Raw genomic sequence first — 17693 nt, forward strand, 5'->3', positions numbered from 1 at the left:
CTCAGTTTAACTATACACTTTATTTGAAGTGTTGTCAGGGCTACAGTTACTGTGGAACAGCTCTTAGCAGTGTTAACTGCTCTGATTAGCGCAGTTTGCGGCTAATACTAATTTGATGTGAATAAGCATTATATGCTAACGCTAACACCGTTTTCCCTTCCTTTTTAACTATCGGAATAGCTAACAATTAGCTGCCAATGGCAGCCTACTTAGCATTTGTTACTCACATTGTTTCAAACCACAGGAAAACATGTCAGTGTTAAATGCTAATTCACATCAAAATGGCATTTGCTGTAATGGCAGCCTTCTTAGCATTAGCTGCTCACATTGTGATAACGCAAGGGAAAAGGGTAAAAAAAAAAATTAGTAGCTAATGCTAATAACAATGTAAGCAGCTAATGCTAATTATGAAGGCTACTGTTATTAGCTAATGCTAACTTGACTTGAATTAGCATTATTAGCTAATGCTAACTCTTTTTTCCGTTACTTTTTAACAATGTGAGCAGCTAATACCGAGTAGGTTGCCGTTATTAACCAATGCTAATTTGATGTGAATTAGCATTATCCGATAATGCTAACTATTTCCCCTTGCATTATAATGATGTGAGGAGTTAATTCTAAGTAGGCTGCCTTTAGCTGCTAATTTTAATTAGGAGTGAATAATTATTACCAGCTAATGCTAATATCGTTTTCCCTTTCCTTTTAACAATGTGAGCAGCTAGTTCTAGATAGGCTGATATTAACAGCTAATGCTAATTTGATGTGAATTTGCATTATATTAGTGAGGAGTTAAATGGTAAATGGCCTGTATTTGTATAGCGTTTTACTAGTCCCTAAGGACCCCAAAGCGCTTTACATATTCAGTCATCCACCCATTCACACACACATTCATACACTGGTGATGGCAAGCTACATTGTTGCCATAGCCATCCTGGTGCGCATTGACAGAGGCAAGACTGCCGGACACTGGCGCCACCAGGCCCTCTGACCCTGAGTTAATGCTAAGTAGACTGCCATTAGTGGCTAATTCTAATTAAGGGTGAATAATTATTACCAGCTAATGCTAATATCGTTTTCCCTTTCCTTTTAACAATGTGAGCAGCTAATGCTAATTTCATGTGAATTAGCATTATATTAGTGAGGAGTTATGCTAAGTATGCTGCCATTAGCAGCTAGTAGCTAACGCTAATACCCTTTTCTCTTGTGTTATAATGATGTACCATCATTATAACCATTATTATATCGGCCAGTCTGCCCCAGGGCAGCTGTGGCTACAACTGTAACTTGCCTCCACCAGTGTGTGAATGTGAGAGTGAATGAATAGTGGAAGTGAAAAGCGCTTCGAGGGCCCCGAAAAGCGCTATATAAATGCAATCCATTACTATCATTATTATTATTAGTAGTATTATTATTATTATTATGTGAGAAGTTAATGCTAAATAGGTTGCCATGAGTGACTCGTTTCCCTTGCGTTATAACAATGTGAAGAGTTTATGCTAAGTAGGCTGCCATTAATGCTAATACTGTTTTCCATTGCTTTGTACAACTTGAGCAGCTAATGCTAAGTAGGCCACTTTGCTCTGCTAAGGATTTGTGTGACCACATTCACAGCTGAATACACAATAAATGTGTTCTCAAGTACATATTTTTCTGTTATTGTTGTCCAACAACACAATGAGAATGAAATATTGATTTTAGCACAGCCTATTAGCAGCATTAGCTTATCAGAGTTTCCAGTATTTAAACTTCCATTTCCAAATGTTAGCTGCTCCTTTCTGCCTCTTTGTCATGCACACAGACTGAAATTATTCACAGCCTTCTGTCAGTGTCAGTGACTGTCACTGCGACTGTGAACATACAGCATGGGAAACGTACACATGGCTGACACTTTATTAGGTACACAGTGGCCACTATCTCAGGTAGAGTACACCCTGTGACCTAATAAAGTGTATCTAAAGTTACACAATGTTGTCTCTGTCCAAATATTTATGGACCTAACTGTAGGTCTACTTTTAATGAAACTCAACATGACTTATCAGTTATCATTAATGTTCCTACAAACAGACTCCTTGGAGACCCCCCTACATAAATATCCATGTACTATCCAGCTAGACTAGTGTTTCTGTCCCTGAAAATATTCCTGCATGTGTGATTGTTCATGTCTCATCTGCAGGAAACAAACAAGAAGTTAGTGAAGGACACAGGAAATGTTTCCAGCTCTTCCTCCACTATCAGACATTCTCTCCATACCTGAGAGTGTCCAGTCTCCAGCCTGGATCCTTCAGTCCAGCCGACAGCAGCTTCATTCCTGAGTCTCCTGGATGATTGTAGCTCAGGTCCAGCTCTATCAGATGGGAGGGGTTGGAGCTCAGAGCTGAGGCCAGTGAAGTACAGCCTTCCTCTGTGATCAGACAGCCTGACAGACTGCAGACACACAAAACAACAATATATCTGTCAACAATCATTTTCTCTTTGTCACAATAACATCTATCTATCTGTCTGTGAAGGTTCTCTGTGACTTAACAACGTGGTGTATGCTGTACAGTGCAGCGAGGAATGCCCAGACCTCTACATTGGCGAGACCAAACAGCCACTTCACAAGCGTATGGCACAACATAGAAGAGCCACCTCCACAGGACAAGACTCAGCAGTCCATCTGCATCTTAAGGATAAAGGACACTCTTTCGAGGATGCCAATGTTCACATTTTGGACAGAGAGGACAGATGGTTTGAAAGAGGAGTGAAAGAGGCCATCTATGTCCACTGTGAGCGACCATCTTTGAACAGAGGCGGTGGTTTACGACACCAACTGTCTGCCATCTATAATCCAGTTTTGAGTTCCCTCCCCAGACACCTTAACGCCCACTCACATCCTGGGCCATCTGACCTCAGGAATTCACATGACAAGGTGGGGCCAGGTTTCACAATGAGCTCACCCAGAACCCTGGCTGATTAGGTCCCACACCCGCTTTCACACCTGGGCGCATGTGATTAGAGGATCACCAGGGGGTCCTTTGTCCCTCCTTGGGGGGATACTCCCACTGGGTTTAAATCTGGGACTCTCGGCCATTTGACCTTAGAACTGAAGAAGCTTCTCGGATGAGAGGTGAAACGTCTTCAAGCAACTTAAAGAAGTCCAGACGCTTTTCTTTGCAAACTCCTTTGACAATAACATCTATCGATTTACATCCATTCAATGTAACTTTATTTATAAGTGACAATTCCCAACAACAGTCATCTCAAGATGTTTAACAGTGTAAGGTAACAGCCTCCAATATTAGAGAGAAAGCCCCAACCATCAGACAATCCACTGTGAGCAGCACTTGGTTATGGTGGAAAGGAAGAACTCCCTTTGACACAAAGATCCTCCCAGTGAAAACAGGCTCCAGGAGGAGCATCTACCATGACTGGTTGCAGGGTTAGGGGAAAGAAAAGAGATGAGAGATGACAAGAACAAAACACAAACTAAGGAGAGAGAATACAAAAGTTAAGGACATGCAGTAGTGACATATAAAAGCATCAGGAGTGAAAAGAGGGGAGCGGAGATGAAAGCACAGCATCATGGGAAGTCCACCAACAGCCTGAGCCTATAGCAGCATAACTAAGGGATGGTTCAGGGTCACCTGATCCAGCTCGAACTATAAGCTTTATCAAAAAGGAAAGTTTGAAGCTGATCTTGAAAGTAGAGAGGGTGTCTTTCTCCTGAACTCAAACTGGGAGCTGCTTCCACACCAAGTCCAACATAGCCAGGCTTTCTTTGTGTTTGCTGCTTTGACAAAACCTCAAATCCCAGTCAGAGATGATGAGTATCATCACAGTGATTGTCAGGTTTATATTGTTGATTGTCATTTATGCTTAGAAATATTTACTCTTATATGTTTAGAGTTTATAATAGTTATAGGGTCTGATCCTCAGTAGACTGCAAAGACTTTGTGTGCATTCCAGAGTGTTCTGGCATACACACTCAGATCCTAGGGTCATGGGAAGAGGTCGTATCTTCTCTTGCTGATATATATGGTATAGCAAACACATTTATATTTGTTCTAGCCTAAGTGCCCTCTGTTTAGATGGACTGCTGGACTTCCAGACCAGCAGGTTTATGGAAGTCGTTTATGGGGTCACATCCTGACCCCCCCCACACACACACACACACACACACGCACACACGGTACTCTTTGTTCACATGTATACCTATGTAAGATGTCATGTGTTAATGAGCCTTGTTATGATCCAATGTTGTAGGTGTTTGTTTTATGTGCGACTCCTCCCACCAGAGGATGGCTGTGGGTTTTTTCCCCTTTTCTCTTAGGAGGTGGACACCTGGGGCGCCTGCTGAGTAGCTTGGTGGAGTCTCTTCCTGTCCTTGGATTGGATAATTGGCTAATCACCTCCAGTATTTAACTACCAGATGACAGCCACCTGGCCACCCCTCTCTACTAGCCTCCACCATCCAACAAATAGCATGTGTTTTTGATTCGTTACTTTGATAGAGTGTCTGATAAGAGATTTTTTAGGATTTTGGGATTTTTATTATGTTATGCTTAAAAGTACGTTTCATTATCTGAATGTGTTTGCTCTTTTCAGTATTCAGCTTAAACTCTGCAACTCTGTGCAGACTCCTAAATGGGGAAGTTACACAGGAAGCCTGCAGTTCTATTTTCTCTCTTCCTGTATGTGCTCTCTGAATAAAGACTCTTTCTTTTTACTGCAGGGGCGCGAGTCTCCCTGAGTCTCACCCGTGTACACGTTAAACCTGTCTGAGCGTTTTTATTCCGACCTGAGTTGCAATACAGGAAAACTCCTGACATTTCTTGGTCCTTCGAGCCGGATGGGACGCAGCATTTTTCTGAGATCCCACAGGAAAGCCTCATCGAGTCCTGCATTCGTGAGAAGCCCACGCTGAAGTCTGTCGACAGCTCCTGTCCAGGTACAGGATAAAGTCCAGAGACGTGAATTCGGGTTCTGGCCAGCGTTCTTATAAGTGGTCCATGGCGGTGGGGGTCGATGAGGTAAACCTGAGAGACCGGCAGTGAATCAGCAACCAGGTGAATATTAACACTCAGACACCTCACGTAAAACGTCTAGGCTCGGCTCGCCCAGAGGGGTTGGTAGCATTCCTAAAAGTAAACGCTCGCCTGAAAAAGGGGCTGGAAGCTATTTTAGGGGGATTTCTAAATGTAAACGCTCGCCTGAAAAAGGGGCTGGAAGCTATTTTAGAAGGGTTTCTAGAAGTAAACGCTCGCCTGGAAGGGGCTGGAAGCTATTTTAGATAAACCTGGTCCGTAAGACGTAGTAATGCGTTGAAAAGGTATTGTTGTTGTTTTATTTTTGTTGGTGGAATAAGTTGATTTTACAGCACAATAAGGAGGCTGAACTATTCCACTATTTTGTTTGCTGTTGGCCACCCAAATACTGGTGAAAAGAGAGAAACAGGTCGTGTTGACACCGCTTTCAAGAATAGCTTGAAAGTAGAAGGCCGTGTCAACTACCTCTCTCGATTCTCGTGCCAGAGAAGGTGCCGCAGTTGTGTAGTTGTAAATCATTAAAAATAAGAGGATTAAAATGGGTAACTCACTGCTGATGAGCAGTGGTTAGAAAAGAAATGTCCAGGAGCTGGACAAATTAGTGCATATAGATGGAGAAATCCGAAGAAAACCTAAATGTCCCACGTGGGAGGGAAAATGCATTAACTAAATTATAAGAAACCCTCCAAGCAGAAATAAATACTGAAAAGGAAGCTAAAAAAAAAAAAACAAAGCGTACACAGGAGTTGTAATATGTTAAAGCATGGAAAGAGGAATGAAGTGGAATAAACAAAAGGTTAAATTAAGGTTAACTGAAATTAAAGCAGAGCTTATCTGCGATAAGCATGATAATAGGAGATAATAGGAAGGTTAACAACCTGTAAACTGGTATTAACAATGAAACATAGTTGGCATGACGACCGTGCCTAGAATGAATAGAATGCATGAAACCAGATAATTCACACGAAAATATATCAAATAAAAAAGAGAGATGCATAAGGTATATTAAGGCTGTGTCATTGTTCAGCCAAGGAAAAGCAAATGTCTCCAGCTTGGGAAGGTGTGAAGCTGCAGATTCGCACAGACCCGTGATGGATACATAATAAAATATAAACTAACAAACTATTGTATATTAGTAGTGAAGTAGTGTGTTGTAACATACTATTGCTGTTATAAAAAAGGAAAAACAATACAATGATAACATTAATAATGACATACTATTAATAAGAAGAGGCACCTCAGTCAGTTATGATGTGAGGTGGAAGATTGTTAAAAGTAGTCTGATTCAAGCTTAAGGTTTGCTCAAACTCAGTACAATGATATATGAGATGAAGAAAATAAGGAATTAACTACACTAATCAGGTGCATAGAGACACTTGACCTGCTTGTAAACCTGTGTTAAGGTTCAGATATTGAGGGGAATCCAAAAATAACCACAGATCCAGCCGGGTGCAATTAGACGGCATTTTAATGAATTACACATGTGGAGTCCAACAGTTCAGTTGTTGAACTATCTTACAATAGTCAGAACAAAGACTTTATAGGGGTGAGAATAGTACAGCCCCTTCTTCTGTTGCCAGGCAGACTTAATACAGCGTACGTCAATGCAAAACCACAAATGTTCTGTTAACTTTGAACACAGTTTTAAAAAAGAACATTGTCTTCGGCTCGAACCCAGGTGCTTCCCCTCAGCTCGCCTTCGCTGTCGCCTATCTCTGGGACATCTGGTGTACTTCCTGGAACAGACTAACACGTACGCACCCCAACTTTGCAGTTATAGCAAAACATGATTAAACTCTTACCTATATAAATGAGTCTACCTAATATGTGTGTGTGTATGTGTCAGCTTCTGCTGCCCTTTATTTCACCCTTCACTTCATCAGCTAAACCTTGTAACCTTTCCACCAGACAGAAGGCCAGCATGTACTGAAACTATGTGTGTGTATGTGTGTATGTCTGTACATACACGCTGCACCTTAATTGACCTCAGCTTAAGCAACCAGGCTAAGGCCATCCTGTGTGTACTGATCTTGACTTATATGTAAAATGTATAAAACAAATGTTTCAATCTAATACAACTACTTAAAGCTTAATCAAAGCTTAATCAGAAATATAAATGCACCAAAGATAATAGCATCATCCAAACTGCTCCTCAGAATTACTTGCACTGAGACCGTGCTTTCGGTTTCACTTCTGCAAAGCATGCAACTTCAAAAACATGTAACTTCCTGTCTTATTTTGGCACAGAGTTACTCTTTCACACTGCAGTCTGCATATAAACATTTAAGATTATAGATTCAAAAGCATTTCGGGTTATAGATTCAACTCAACAGTTTAAAGTGGTTCTTCCTGGACCTGTAATAAAGACTAATATAATACCAATATATTTGAACATCTGAATGCATCTGCATGCAACATCACTATTAATACTGAAATGGTAATGATGATTATAAAAATAGCCACAAAAATATCTTTCTCTTCCTGACACCTGTCATCTTAGATGAGACTTTGTTAAGATGAAGACCTATACTAACAATGAGCCAGACCCTGTATACAACAGCTACAAGATTGAGAAGCTGGATTAAATAAATATGTGGACACTACCAAGCTAATGAGGAGCGGTGACGCGCATGGAGATGCTGGTTCTGCTCACTACAATTGTATGAATAGAGTTTGAATTCAGTACTGTGGATGTACAGTGAGTGACCTCTATATATCTTGAAAAGCATGTCTGAAATACTCGTATGAAAGCATATTTTGAGTGATTTTAACTGTGTGAATGCTGTGAGTAGTAGGTTTTGAGTGATTGGGTGTGATCTGTACAAAACTAATGAAACATAAGTAATAATAACACTACAAAGGTTCATAGTAGAGTGAGTGAACGAGTGGCAGTTTGAGAGAAAAGGCAGTGTGTGTGATGATTCCTGATGTCTGAAAGGGCTCTATGTAGAAGTGTGAGCGTGACATAAAGGTGTTGGTTTTAGATCAAGATTTAGTAGAATTAAAGAGGGTTTATAGACTATGAATACAAAGAGAAACAAAAGAGTTCGATTAGTCTGCAGAAACAGGAAATATGTGTGCCTGTGGTGTGTCAAGACAGCCCACAGAGAGAAACAGAACTCTATGAATAGAATGAATAGACAACACATACTCAAATTGTTATATGTGAAATTATTTTTGGAAAGGGTCAGAAGAGATAATTTGAACTTAGAACTCAGTGATATAATGCATGAATTAAACCTTATGGCAATAAACACTTGCAATGAAGAAAGCAGCTTACACTCAATTAATATGAACGCAAAGCCTTGATGCCATAGGCAATTTGTTTTGTTTTTGTTTGTTTGCTTAGTAAGTTTGGAAAACAAATTTGTGATCATATGTGTGAACACAGTGACACATAATGATTTGGGCATATGATTTGCTGATGCCTAGTTTTAGAGCTGTGAGCTATGAACTGTAAGCAATGCAAGTTTTTTCCAACTTAGAAGTTTGACACATGCAAGACAACCTTTTTATGCAGGCATTTTGCTTTTACAGTCACATATCTGTGACGCACACTACTGTATAAAGAAGCTAGATGAGGAAACAAAACCACGCGCTGACCTTCACAGCACCCCACAGGCTGGTGTCGTTGATATCTTTGTGGACAGTTCAGCGTCCAAAAGTAGCCTTGGGCGGAACTGTGTACGTTATGCGGTAACCACAGTAGACACAATTTTAGAAGCAAAAGCACTAACTTCCTCACACTCTGCACAGAGTGCAGAACTCACAGCTGTCATACATGCCTAACCCAACTGCAACATGGAAATCTTGTGAAGGCACTGTTGGAAGTGTTTATATTGCCAAACCAGTTAGCATTTTGTTCAGAGGTCACTGAAGGCAATAACTTCGCAGACCAAAGCCGCAAAAGCAGCGGCACAACAAACTACATTAATGTCTGACTCCTCAATGCAAATACCACTTGATGTGCTTATGAATGGACGAAAAGCCGCACCAACTACGGAACAAAAGAGGTGGTTAAAAGGTGGAGCACAGCCAGAAAATGAATTGATGACTTGTAATAGCAAACCAATACTACCAAAGTCCCTACACATATCAGCAGCATTGTTGTCAACAGGAGGGGGGGTAGGAGTGGTAGATAAAATTTCGGAAATTTGTCGGAACATGCATAATACACATAATGCACACTTCATCCTTTTCATACAATCCACATGAGTTTTATTGAGCTAAATGAATGCCAAGGCTCAGAATACGCTCTAGTGATCATAGACGTGATCTCAAACTGGCCAGAAATCTATCCAGTAAAAAAAAAAAACAGACGCCATCTCAGTAGCAAAATGTTTGTGCAACCATTTCATTCTGAATGGATGACTAAATTACTTGAAAATAAAGAGATTGTTCTAAACAACTCTCCAGTGTCTTGCAGGTTGAAACCAGGTGATTGGATCCTGATCAAAGTACTCCAAAGGAAAAATTGGAGTTCACCAAGGTGGGAAGGTCCTTATCAAGTGCTACTCACCACACCTACTGCCTGCAAAATAGCAGAAAGACCGTCCTGGATCCATCAAAGCCACTGCAAAAAAGTGAGTGACAACCTAAACGTTTAGACGCCGACACCCCTAACTCCTGTATGGTGATCTATTGGTGGAGGGAGGGCTGATCGGGTATACCCCGCCTTCTTCTTCTTGCCAGTGGTCTACTCATCAGAGGTCACAGGTGTGTCTGGTCATCATGAAGACACTCGTCCTCCTAGTGGCTAATGTTGCACTCCTGGTGAGTTTCTTAACACTCACCCGAAAGAAAGAAGATGAACAACGCATGGTATCGATATGTACATGACAGCACACCCAGAAAGGACTGCTATGTTTGCTCCTATATGCCCCCAACGACACAATACGCCACCTTGTATGCGAAGGGAATGGACATAATTCAGGCAAAGTGTGCCACAAGCTACGCCAGCCGTGGGTATCAATTCCAGGGAATCGTGGTCAACCATGAGGAACCTCTCCAGATAGGACGAAATGGCACATGTGACGAATGGTTCTGGGTTGACCTGAAAGTGAAGCACAGAAGTAAGGCTAAATCATTCCCAGTCTTTCTTGAAAACAATGGGAATTTGAGCCACAGCCTATGCTACCGCCAAGAGAATGGATCCACGCCAATGGGAAACACCACCACCAACTGCAAAGCAGTACAGACACACGCTCCTGGAGGGCCCGTGAAGAGCACCTTCTGGGTGCAAGGGATGGCCTGGGATATCCTTCCTGGGAATTGGACAGGTCAGTGCGCTCCCATTTTCATATCTGACCACACTTTCAAGATAACCATGGACGCCACGACAACATCAACGTCAACAACAAGGAAAAGACGAAGCACCCCAGACCTCAAGCAGCATGATTCCATGTGGGGTTCCGATGTCCCAGAGGAATTTAAACTTTGGACTGAAAGACAAAAGGTTCTGAATGGTTCATGTAAATTCAACGACGAATGGGATCAAGAGATTGACGCTCTGCGCATTGCAGTAATGCAACACAGGGTAGCATTGGACATAATTCTCGCCGAGAAAGGAGAATTCTCTTTAACAACACATGTTGCACATACATTCCAGATAATGTGCACTCACCGAACATGACTGATGCTCTGAAAACACTCAGACAACTTCGGGATGCACAACAACAAGACTATGTCACAAACACAAAAGACTGGCTTACGTGGCTTTTAAGCGGCTCTTGGAAGTCCCTGCTGATTAAAGGACTTGTTTTTGTTGGTGTTATAATACTGTTATTCTGCTTCAATTCATGCTTACATCACCCTATCACAGAATGAAGTAGATGATAATGAGATAGACACTTGGATATAACATACTCACGAAACCCACTGTTTTATGATATCTTGGCTAAAGATGTTTACAAGTGGCCATAGACTGATACAATAAGCTATGAACTGTACATATACATATACATATGTACAACAGGACGGAATGATAAGAGATTTTTTAGGATTTTGGGATTTTTATTATGTTATGCTTAAAAGTACGTTTCATTATCTAAATGTGTTTGCTCTTTTCAGTATTCAGCTTAAACTCTGCAACTCTGTGCAGACTCCTAAATGGGGAAGTTACACAGGAAGCCTGCAGTTCTATTTTCTCTCTTCCTGTATGTGCTCTCTGAATAAAGACTCTTTCTTTTTACTGCAGGGGCGCGAGTCTCCCTGAGTCTCACCCGTGTACACGTTAAACCTGTCTGAGCGTTTTTATTCCGACCTGAGTTGCAATACAGGAAAACTCCTGACAGTGTCTGTGCCCAGTGATTTGCAAGTATAACCGTGTGTGTCTGGTGTTAGTATCTTAATTTTGTAAATAGCTGTAAATAGATTTATAAAGTAGCAATTGTGTATTTTGTTCACCTTGTGTATATTCTTCACTGCAGCAGTCTAGTAGGCGTGAGAAGCCATTTTTGTTGATTAAGCTTTCCCCTGTTTTTCATTTAGAAAGTTAGGTAAGTGAATTGTCTTTTGTTTGGTTTTCATTTTGTGTAGGAAAGCGTAGGGACCATTAGGGAGTTTTGTTTGTTATTTTTGGCACTGCTCACTACTGAAGCAAATAAATGGCTGCTTAGCACTTTAAAAAGATACTACTGTTTGTGGTCTTGCTTTGGTGGAGCGGGAGTGGGCCAATTTCTTGTTGCGTTCAGTACACGCCTAGACAAAGAATGTAACAGCCTATGCATATTCATGTAACCTCAATAAAAGAGCAGTGTTACGAGGGAGCAGACGAGAGCGACTGGGGTCAAGCAAAGGAACGGTCGTGGTTCTCTCCCTCATATGTGAGTGACACAAAGAACTTTGCCTGCTTGGTGTTCAATGCTTTTTGCTGTGTAGTAGAATTGTCTTGAACGTTCCAGCGAATAGGTTTATGCTACAAACCTATCAGTGATGATCATTTCTCTTTTAACCCAGGCTTTCTGCTTCAGGATCTGTGCACGCTCACAGAACAAGGAGAGATTTAAACATCATTTCACTAAATGGATGGACTGAGCTCGGCCTACAGATGAACTGGTGCCAGAGATCATAAAGAACATCAAACAGTCAAATTCAACACTTTAGATGGAAATATGAGATTAATGCTGCAGACAATCATGATCCTGATGAATTCATGAACATCAAGAATGCAGCGAGTGGTAAAATAAAGATTTGACCACAGTGTTACTGTCTATTCCTAACATATTCCTAACATGATAGCTGCACTTTAGAGCTCTAAAACTGGAACTGACACATATTTAAACTCTACATGTTACTCAGTACATTCAGTTCTGACACTCACCCACAGTCCAACAAAGGAAACATGGAGATCACATCAGTTTGTCATCAAAGTCTAATTATTAGGGCAACTTAACCTGTTATTATCTTGTTAACTCATTAATTGATTAACACCAACAATTATGTTATCATACATTAACACAGTTTTTAAAATCATGATTATTGTGAAAGTGCTGACTGACTCTGAATATAAAAGCCGTGGGTCACAGGAGGGATGTTGATCAGTGCTGGCTTGAAATGGGCGTCATTATGCGTCTCAACTAATGAGAGCATTGATAGTGGGCCTAATACTACTGCAGTGCTCACATGAACCGGGACAGAAACATGGAGACAGGTCCAGATCCTTGATATGGACATGTTCATTTTAAACGGTTCCAGAGGGCAGTGTTGATACAACTAAAGTTATTTGGAAGCAAAGTTGAGTTTTCTTATCATCGGAGTACTTCAAGTCTGAAGTATCACTTAAATGCATTACACACTGTTGATGGCAGCAAACAAACCACCCAAACAAACAGTGGCAGGAGGCTTGCACAGCACAGGTGCAGGCTGTGTAAAGATGTCCCAGAGACAATCCAGCACATAACAGCAGGGTGCAAGATGCTAGCAGGCAAGGCATACATGGAACGCCATAACCAAGTGGCCGGCATAGTGTACAGGAACATCTGTGCCGAGTATAACCTGGAAGTCCCAAGGTCAAAAAATGGGAGATGCCCCCAAGGGTGATAGAGAATGACCGAGCTAAGATCCTGTGGGACTTCCAGATACAGACGGACAAAATGGTGGTGGCTAACCAACCGGACATAGTGGTGGTAGACAAACAGAAGAAGACGGCCGTAGTGATCGATGTAGCGGTTTCAAATGACAGCAACATCAGGAAGAAGGAACACGAGAAGCTTGAGAAATACCAAGGGCTCAGAGAAGAGCTCGAGAAGATGTGGAGGGTGAAGGTGACGGTGGTCCCAGTGGTAATCGGAGCACTAGGTACAGTGACTCCCAAGCTAAGCGAGTGGCTCCAGCAGATCCCGGGAACAACATCGGAGATCTCTGTCCAGAAGAGCGCAGTCCTAGGAACAGCTAATATACTGCGCAGGACCATCAAGCTCCGAGGCCTCTGGTAGAGGACCCAAGCTTGAAGGATTGACCGCCCACAGAGGCGAGTGGGGAATTAATTATGGGCACAAACGAAATTAGGCAGTACATGAAGTATTTTTTTAAATAAACAAAGACATGACTAAAAGAACTTTTAAAAGTCCACCCAAATGTAAATAAAAGTTCACTTGACAGCTCTATAAAGGTTACCTGTTTATACAATAATATAAATCACATTTTAAATGATCAGCTGTGGAAAAGTTTGAATCCTGAGAGTTTCCACTGCACAGTATGAACTCTTTAGTCCAGCAGACAGACGCTTCACTCCTGAATCCTGCAGGTCAGAGTTACTCAAGTCCAGCTCTCTCAGACCAGACGACTGGGAGCTGAGAACTGAGGACAGAGCTAACCTTGTAATCGGAAGGTTGCTGGTTCGAGCCCCGGCTTGGACAGTCTCGGTCGTGGTGGTGGTCAGAGGGCCTGGTGGCGCCAGTGTTCAGCAGCCCCACCTCTGTCAGTGCGCCCCACGGTGGCTGTGGCTACAATGTAGCTTGCCATCACCACAGTGTGTGAATGTGTGTGTGAATGGGTGGATGACTGGATGTGTAAAGCGCTTTGGGGTCCTTAGGGGCTAGTAAAGCGCTATACAGATACAGGCCATTTACCATTTACAGGCCAATACATTTGTTAATACATTTCACAACTTTCTATTTTTAAAGGAAACATTAACATACTAAGATACAAAATCACATGGATGAACTTTAATTAATAAGTCTAAGAACAAAATGTTTTCTGATCTGACCTCAGAGTATTCAGTTTACAGTTTAAACTTTGTAGTCCAGCAGACAGAAGCGTCACTCCTGAATCCTGCAGCTTTCTTATACTCAGGTCCAGCTCTGTCAGACTAGAGGACTGTGAGCTGAGAACTGAGGACAGAGCTTCACAGTGTTCCTCTAAGAGTTCACAGATGTTAAGTCTGAAGATTAAAACATAAATAAAGATTTTTGTTAAAGTGTAATCAGGGTGCAATAACTTATTGTCTTGTGCTGAACAGGTTAGTAAAACTTCAATTTAACTTAGAAATGAATGAAAATGCTATGAAACCAAGATGACTAGATAAAGTTTACCTTTACTGGTTAAATTGTTGATTATTTTTGTCAGTTGATATAAACAAAAACAAACATCAAACATATAAACAAACAGAACAAAACAGAATACAAATTGATCTGACCTCAGAATATTCAGCTTGGCGTGTGGACTCTCCACTGCAGCAGACAGAAGCTTTACTGCTGAAGCCTTCAGGCTGTTGGTACTCAAGTCAAGCTCTCTCAGACTACAGGACTGGGAGCTGACCACTGACAACAAATTTTCACAGCCTTCCTCTGATACGTTACAGTTGCTCAGTCTGAGAGAGAAAGGAAAAAACAAAACACAAAAAACCAAACAATATATGTGATGAAATCTGTTTATATGTTGAACCTATTTTTTAATTTTTATTTTAAACCTATGAGACTATGAGTGCTACCAATCCAGTGCCCACTATTGTTACCTTGATGGTACCTTGCTCAGGGGTACCTCAGGGTAGCTGTTCGGTGGGTTCAACCCCCGATCTTACAATCATGGGTATAAAACACTGTATAAAGAAGATGAGCAGAAATGCAGACTTCATGGAGAATATTTGCTGTCAGGATATATCAAAGGCAAAGCCCACAGAGGGACAGACAACCACTCTCACTCACACCTGCATGAAGTTTAGATCACCAGGTAATCTAACTGCATGTCTGTGGACGTTGAGAGGAAACTGTAGGGGACCCAGAGCAAACCTAATGTAATTCTGTGGGAACACTGGTTATAGCAGCCTTACAGTTAGATATGGTTACTGAAAAGAAACAGGACCTGAGTGGCAATTTCAGTTATGAAGCACAAGTTTTCCCTCCATACTGGATGAAAACAGGACAGTCACAGCTGAGATTTATATTTAAAAAGGGAGAGTGTGTACTGAAAGTGAGATGAAAAACAAACTGCTGGAGTTGGAGACAAGTGAACTAGCTGAGGATAATAAACCTGTCAGAGGGTCTGAAGGATCACAGCTCATGTTCTTATTGGCTAGGTCTGGATTGTACTATAATGAAAGTTACAGACAAAAATGTGTCAGAAATACTGACACGTCCTGCTGGACTGAAAAATATTTACCGAGTAACTGATGATCATTTCATTCACAATTTTTATGTTTTTTGAACTGTGTTTTGAACTCAGCATTTCTGATTTATTTCCCATGATTTTAAGATTTTTGTTGATTATAAGATTTAAAGCAATCATTTTAAGCGATGAGTTCATGTTTACTCACAGAGCTTTGTTGGAGACTTTGACCACTGGCAGCAGCCTCAGAAGAGCCTCCTCTGAAGCAAAGTATTTCTGCAGGTCAAACACATCCAGATCTTTTTCTGATGACAGTAAGATGAAGACCAGAGCTGACCACTGAGCAGGAGACAGTTTATCTGTGGAGAGACGTCCTGATCTCAGGGACTGTTGGATCTCCTCCACTAGAGAACGATCATTCAGTTCAATCAGACATTGGATCAGATTGATGCTTTTCTCTCTAGACAGATTCTCGTTCAGCTTCTTCTTGATATACTGGACTGTTTCCTGATTGGTCTGTGAGCTACTTCCTGTCTGAGTCAGCAGACCTCGTAGGAGAGTCTGTCTGGTCTGCAGTGAAAGACCCAGGAGGAAGCGGAGGAACAAGTCCAGGTGTCCATTTGGACTCTGTAAGGCCTTGTTCACAGCACTCTGGAATAAAATCTTTATCTCAAGAGAATTTCTTTGCGTAAATATCTTGGAGGTTGTTTGTTGTTCTTCCAGCAGATTGAGTCCAGAGTTGATGAAGGTCAGGTGGACATGAAGAGCAGCCAGAAACTCCTGAACACTCAGATGGATGAAGCAGAACACCTTGTCCTGGTACAGTCCTCTCTCCTCTTTAAAGATCTGTGTGAACACTCCTGAGTACACTGAGGCTGCTCTGATATCGATGCTACACTCTGTCAGGTCTGATTCATAGAAGATCAGGTTTCCTTTCTGCAGCTGATCAAAAGCCAGTTTTCCCAGAGACTCCATCATCTTCCTGCTCTCTGGACTCCAGTGTGGATCTGTCTCAGCTCCTCCATCATACTTGACCTTCTTCACTTTGGCCTGAACCACCAGGAAGTGGATGTACATCTCAGTCAGGGTCTTGGGCAGCTGTCCTCCCTCTCTGGTTTCCAGCACATCCTCCAGAACTGTAGCAGTGATCCAGCAGAAGACTGGGATGTGGCACATGATGTGGAGGCTTCGTGATGTCTTGATGTGGGAGATGATCCTGCTGGCCTGCTCCTCATCTCTGAATCTCTTCCTGAAGTACTCCTCCTTCTGTGGGTCAGTGAACCTCTGACCTCTGTCACCATGCCAACACAGTCAGGAGGGATCTGATTGGCTGCTGCAGGTCGTGTGGTTATCCAGAGGCGAGCAGAGGGAAGCAGTTTCCCCCTGATGAGGTTTATCAGCAGCACATCCACTGAGGTGGACTTTCTAGGGTCAGTTAGGATTGTAGTTTTGTGGAAGTCCAGAGGAAGTCGACACTCATCCAGACCATCAAAGATGAACACAACCTGGAAGTCTTCAAAGCTGCAGATTCCTGCTTCTTTGGTTTCAGTAAAGAAGTGATGAACAAGTCCCACCAAGCTGAACTTTTCCTCTTTCAGCACATTCAGCTCTCTGAAAGTGAATGGAAATATGAACTGGATGTCCTGGTTGGCTTTGTCTTCAGCCCAGTCCAGGCTGTATTTCTGTGTTAAGACTGTTTTCCCAATGCCAGCCACTCCCTTTGTCAGCACTGTTCTGATTGGTTCGTCTCTTCCAGGTGAGGCTTTAAAGATGTCTTCTTGTCTGATTGTTGTTTCTGGTCTGTCTGGTTTCCTGGATGCTGTTTCAATCTGTCTGACCTCATGTTCATCATTGACCTCTGCAGTCCCTCCCTCTGTGATGTAGAGCTCTGTGTAGATCTGATTCAGAAGGGTTGGGTTTCCTGCTTTAGCGATGCCCTCAAACACACACTGGAACTTCTTCTTCAGAGCAGATTTAAGGTTACGATGACAAACTGCAGCTGGAAGTTCTGAATAATAATAATAAAAATACAACTTAAACAATGATATTTTACAAAACGCTGATGACAATTTCTGACCCACAGAGAAATGACTGAACCATCTGGTCCATGAAGTTCTGAATGAG

The 17693-nt window shown here is 41.9% G+C and overlaps 1 long non-coding RNA gene across 1 annotated transcript; it reads right to left on the bottom strand.

The window, feature by feature from the left end:
* Positions 1-14005: 14005 nt before the first annotated feature.
* Positions 14006-15834, bottom strand: LOC116316882. The gene is made up of 3 exons (XR_005609350.1): positions 15778-15834; positions 14662-14835; positions 14006-14406 (listed from the first exon to the last, which is right to left on the bottom strand). It is a non-coding gene; the product is annotated as an uncharacterized LOC116316882 (long non-coding RNA).
* Positions 15835-17693: the final 1859 nt, after the last annotated feature.

The sequence above is a fragment of the Oreochromis aureus genome, linkage group 3 (genome assembly GCF_013358895.1).
Source record: "Oreochromis aureus strain Israel breed Guangdong linkage group 3, ZZ_aureus, whole genome shotgun sequence".
Classification (NCBI taxonomy): domain Eukaryota; kingdom Metazoa; phylum Chordata; class Actinopteri; order Cichliformes; family Cichlidae; genus Oreochromis; species Oreochromis aureus.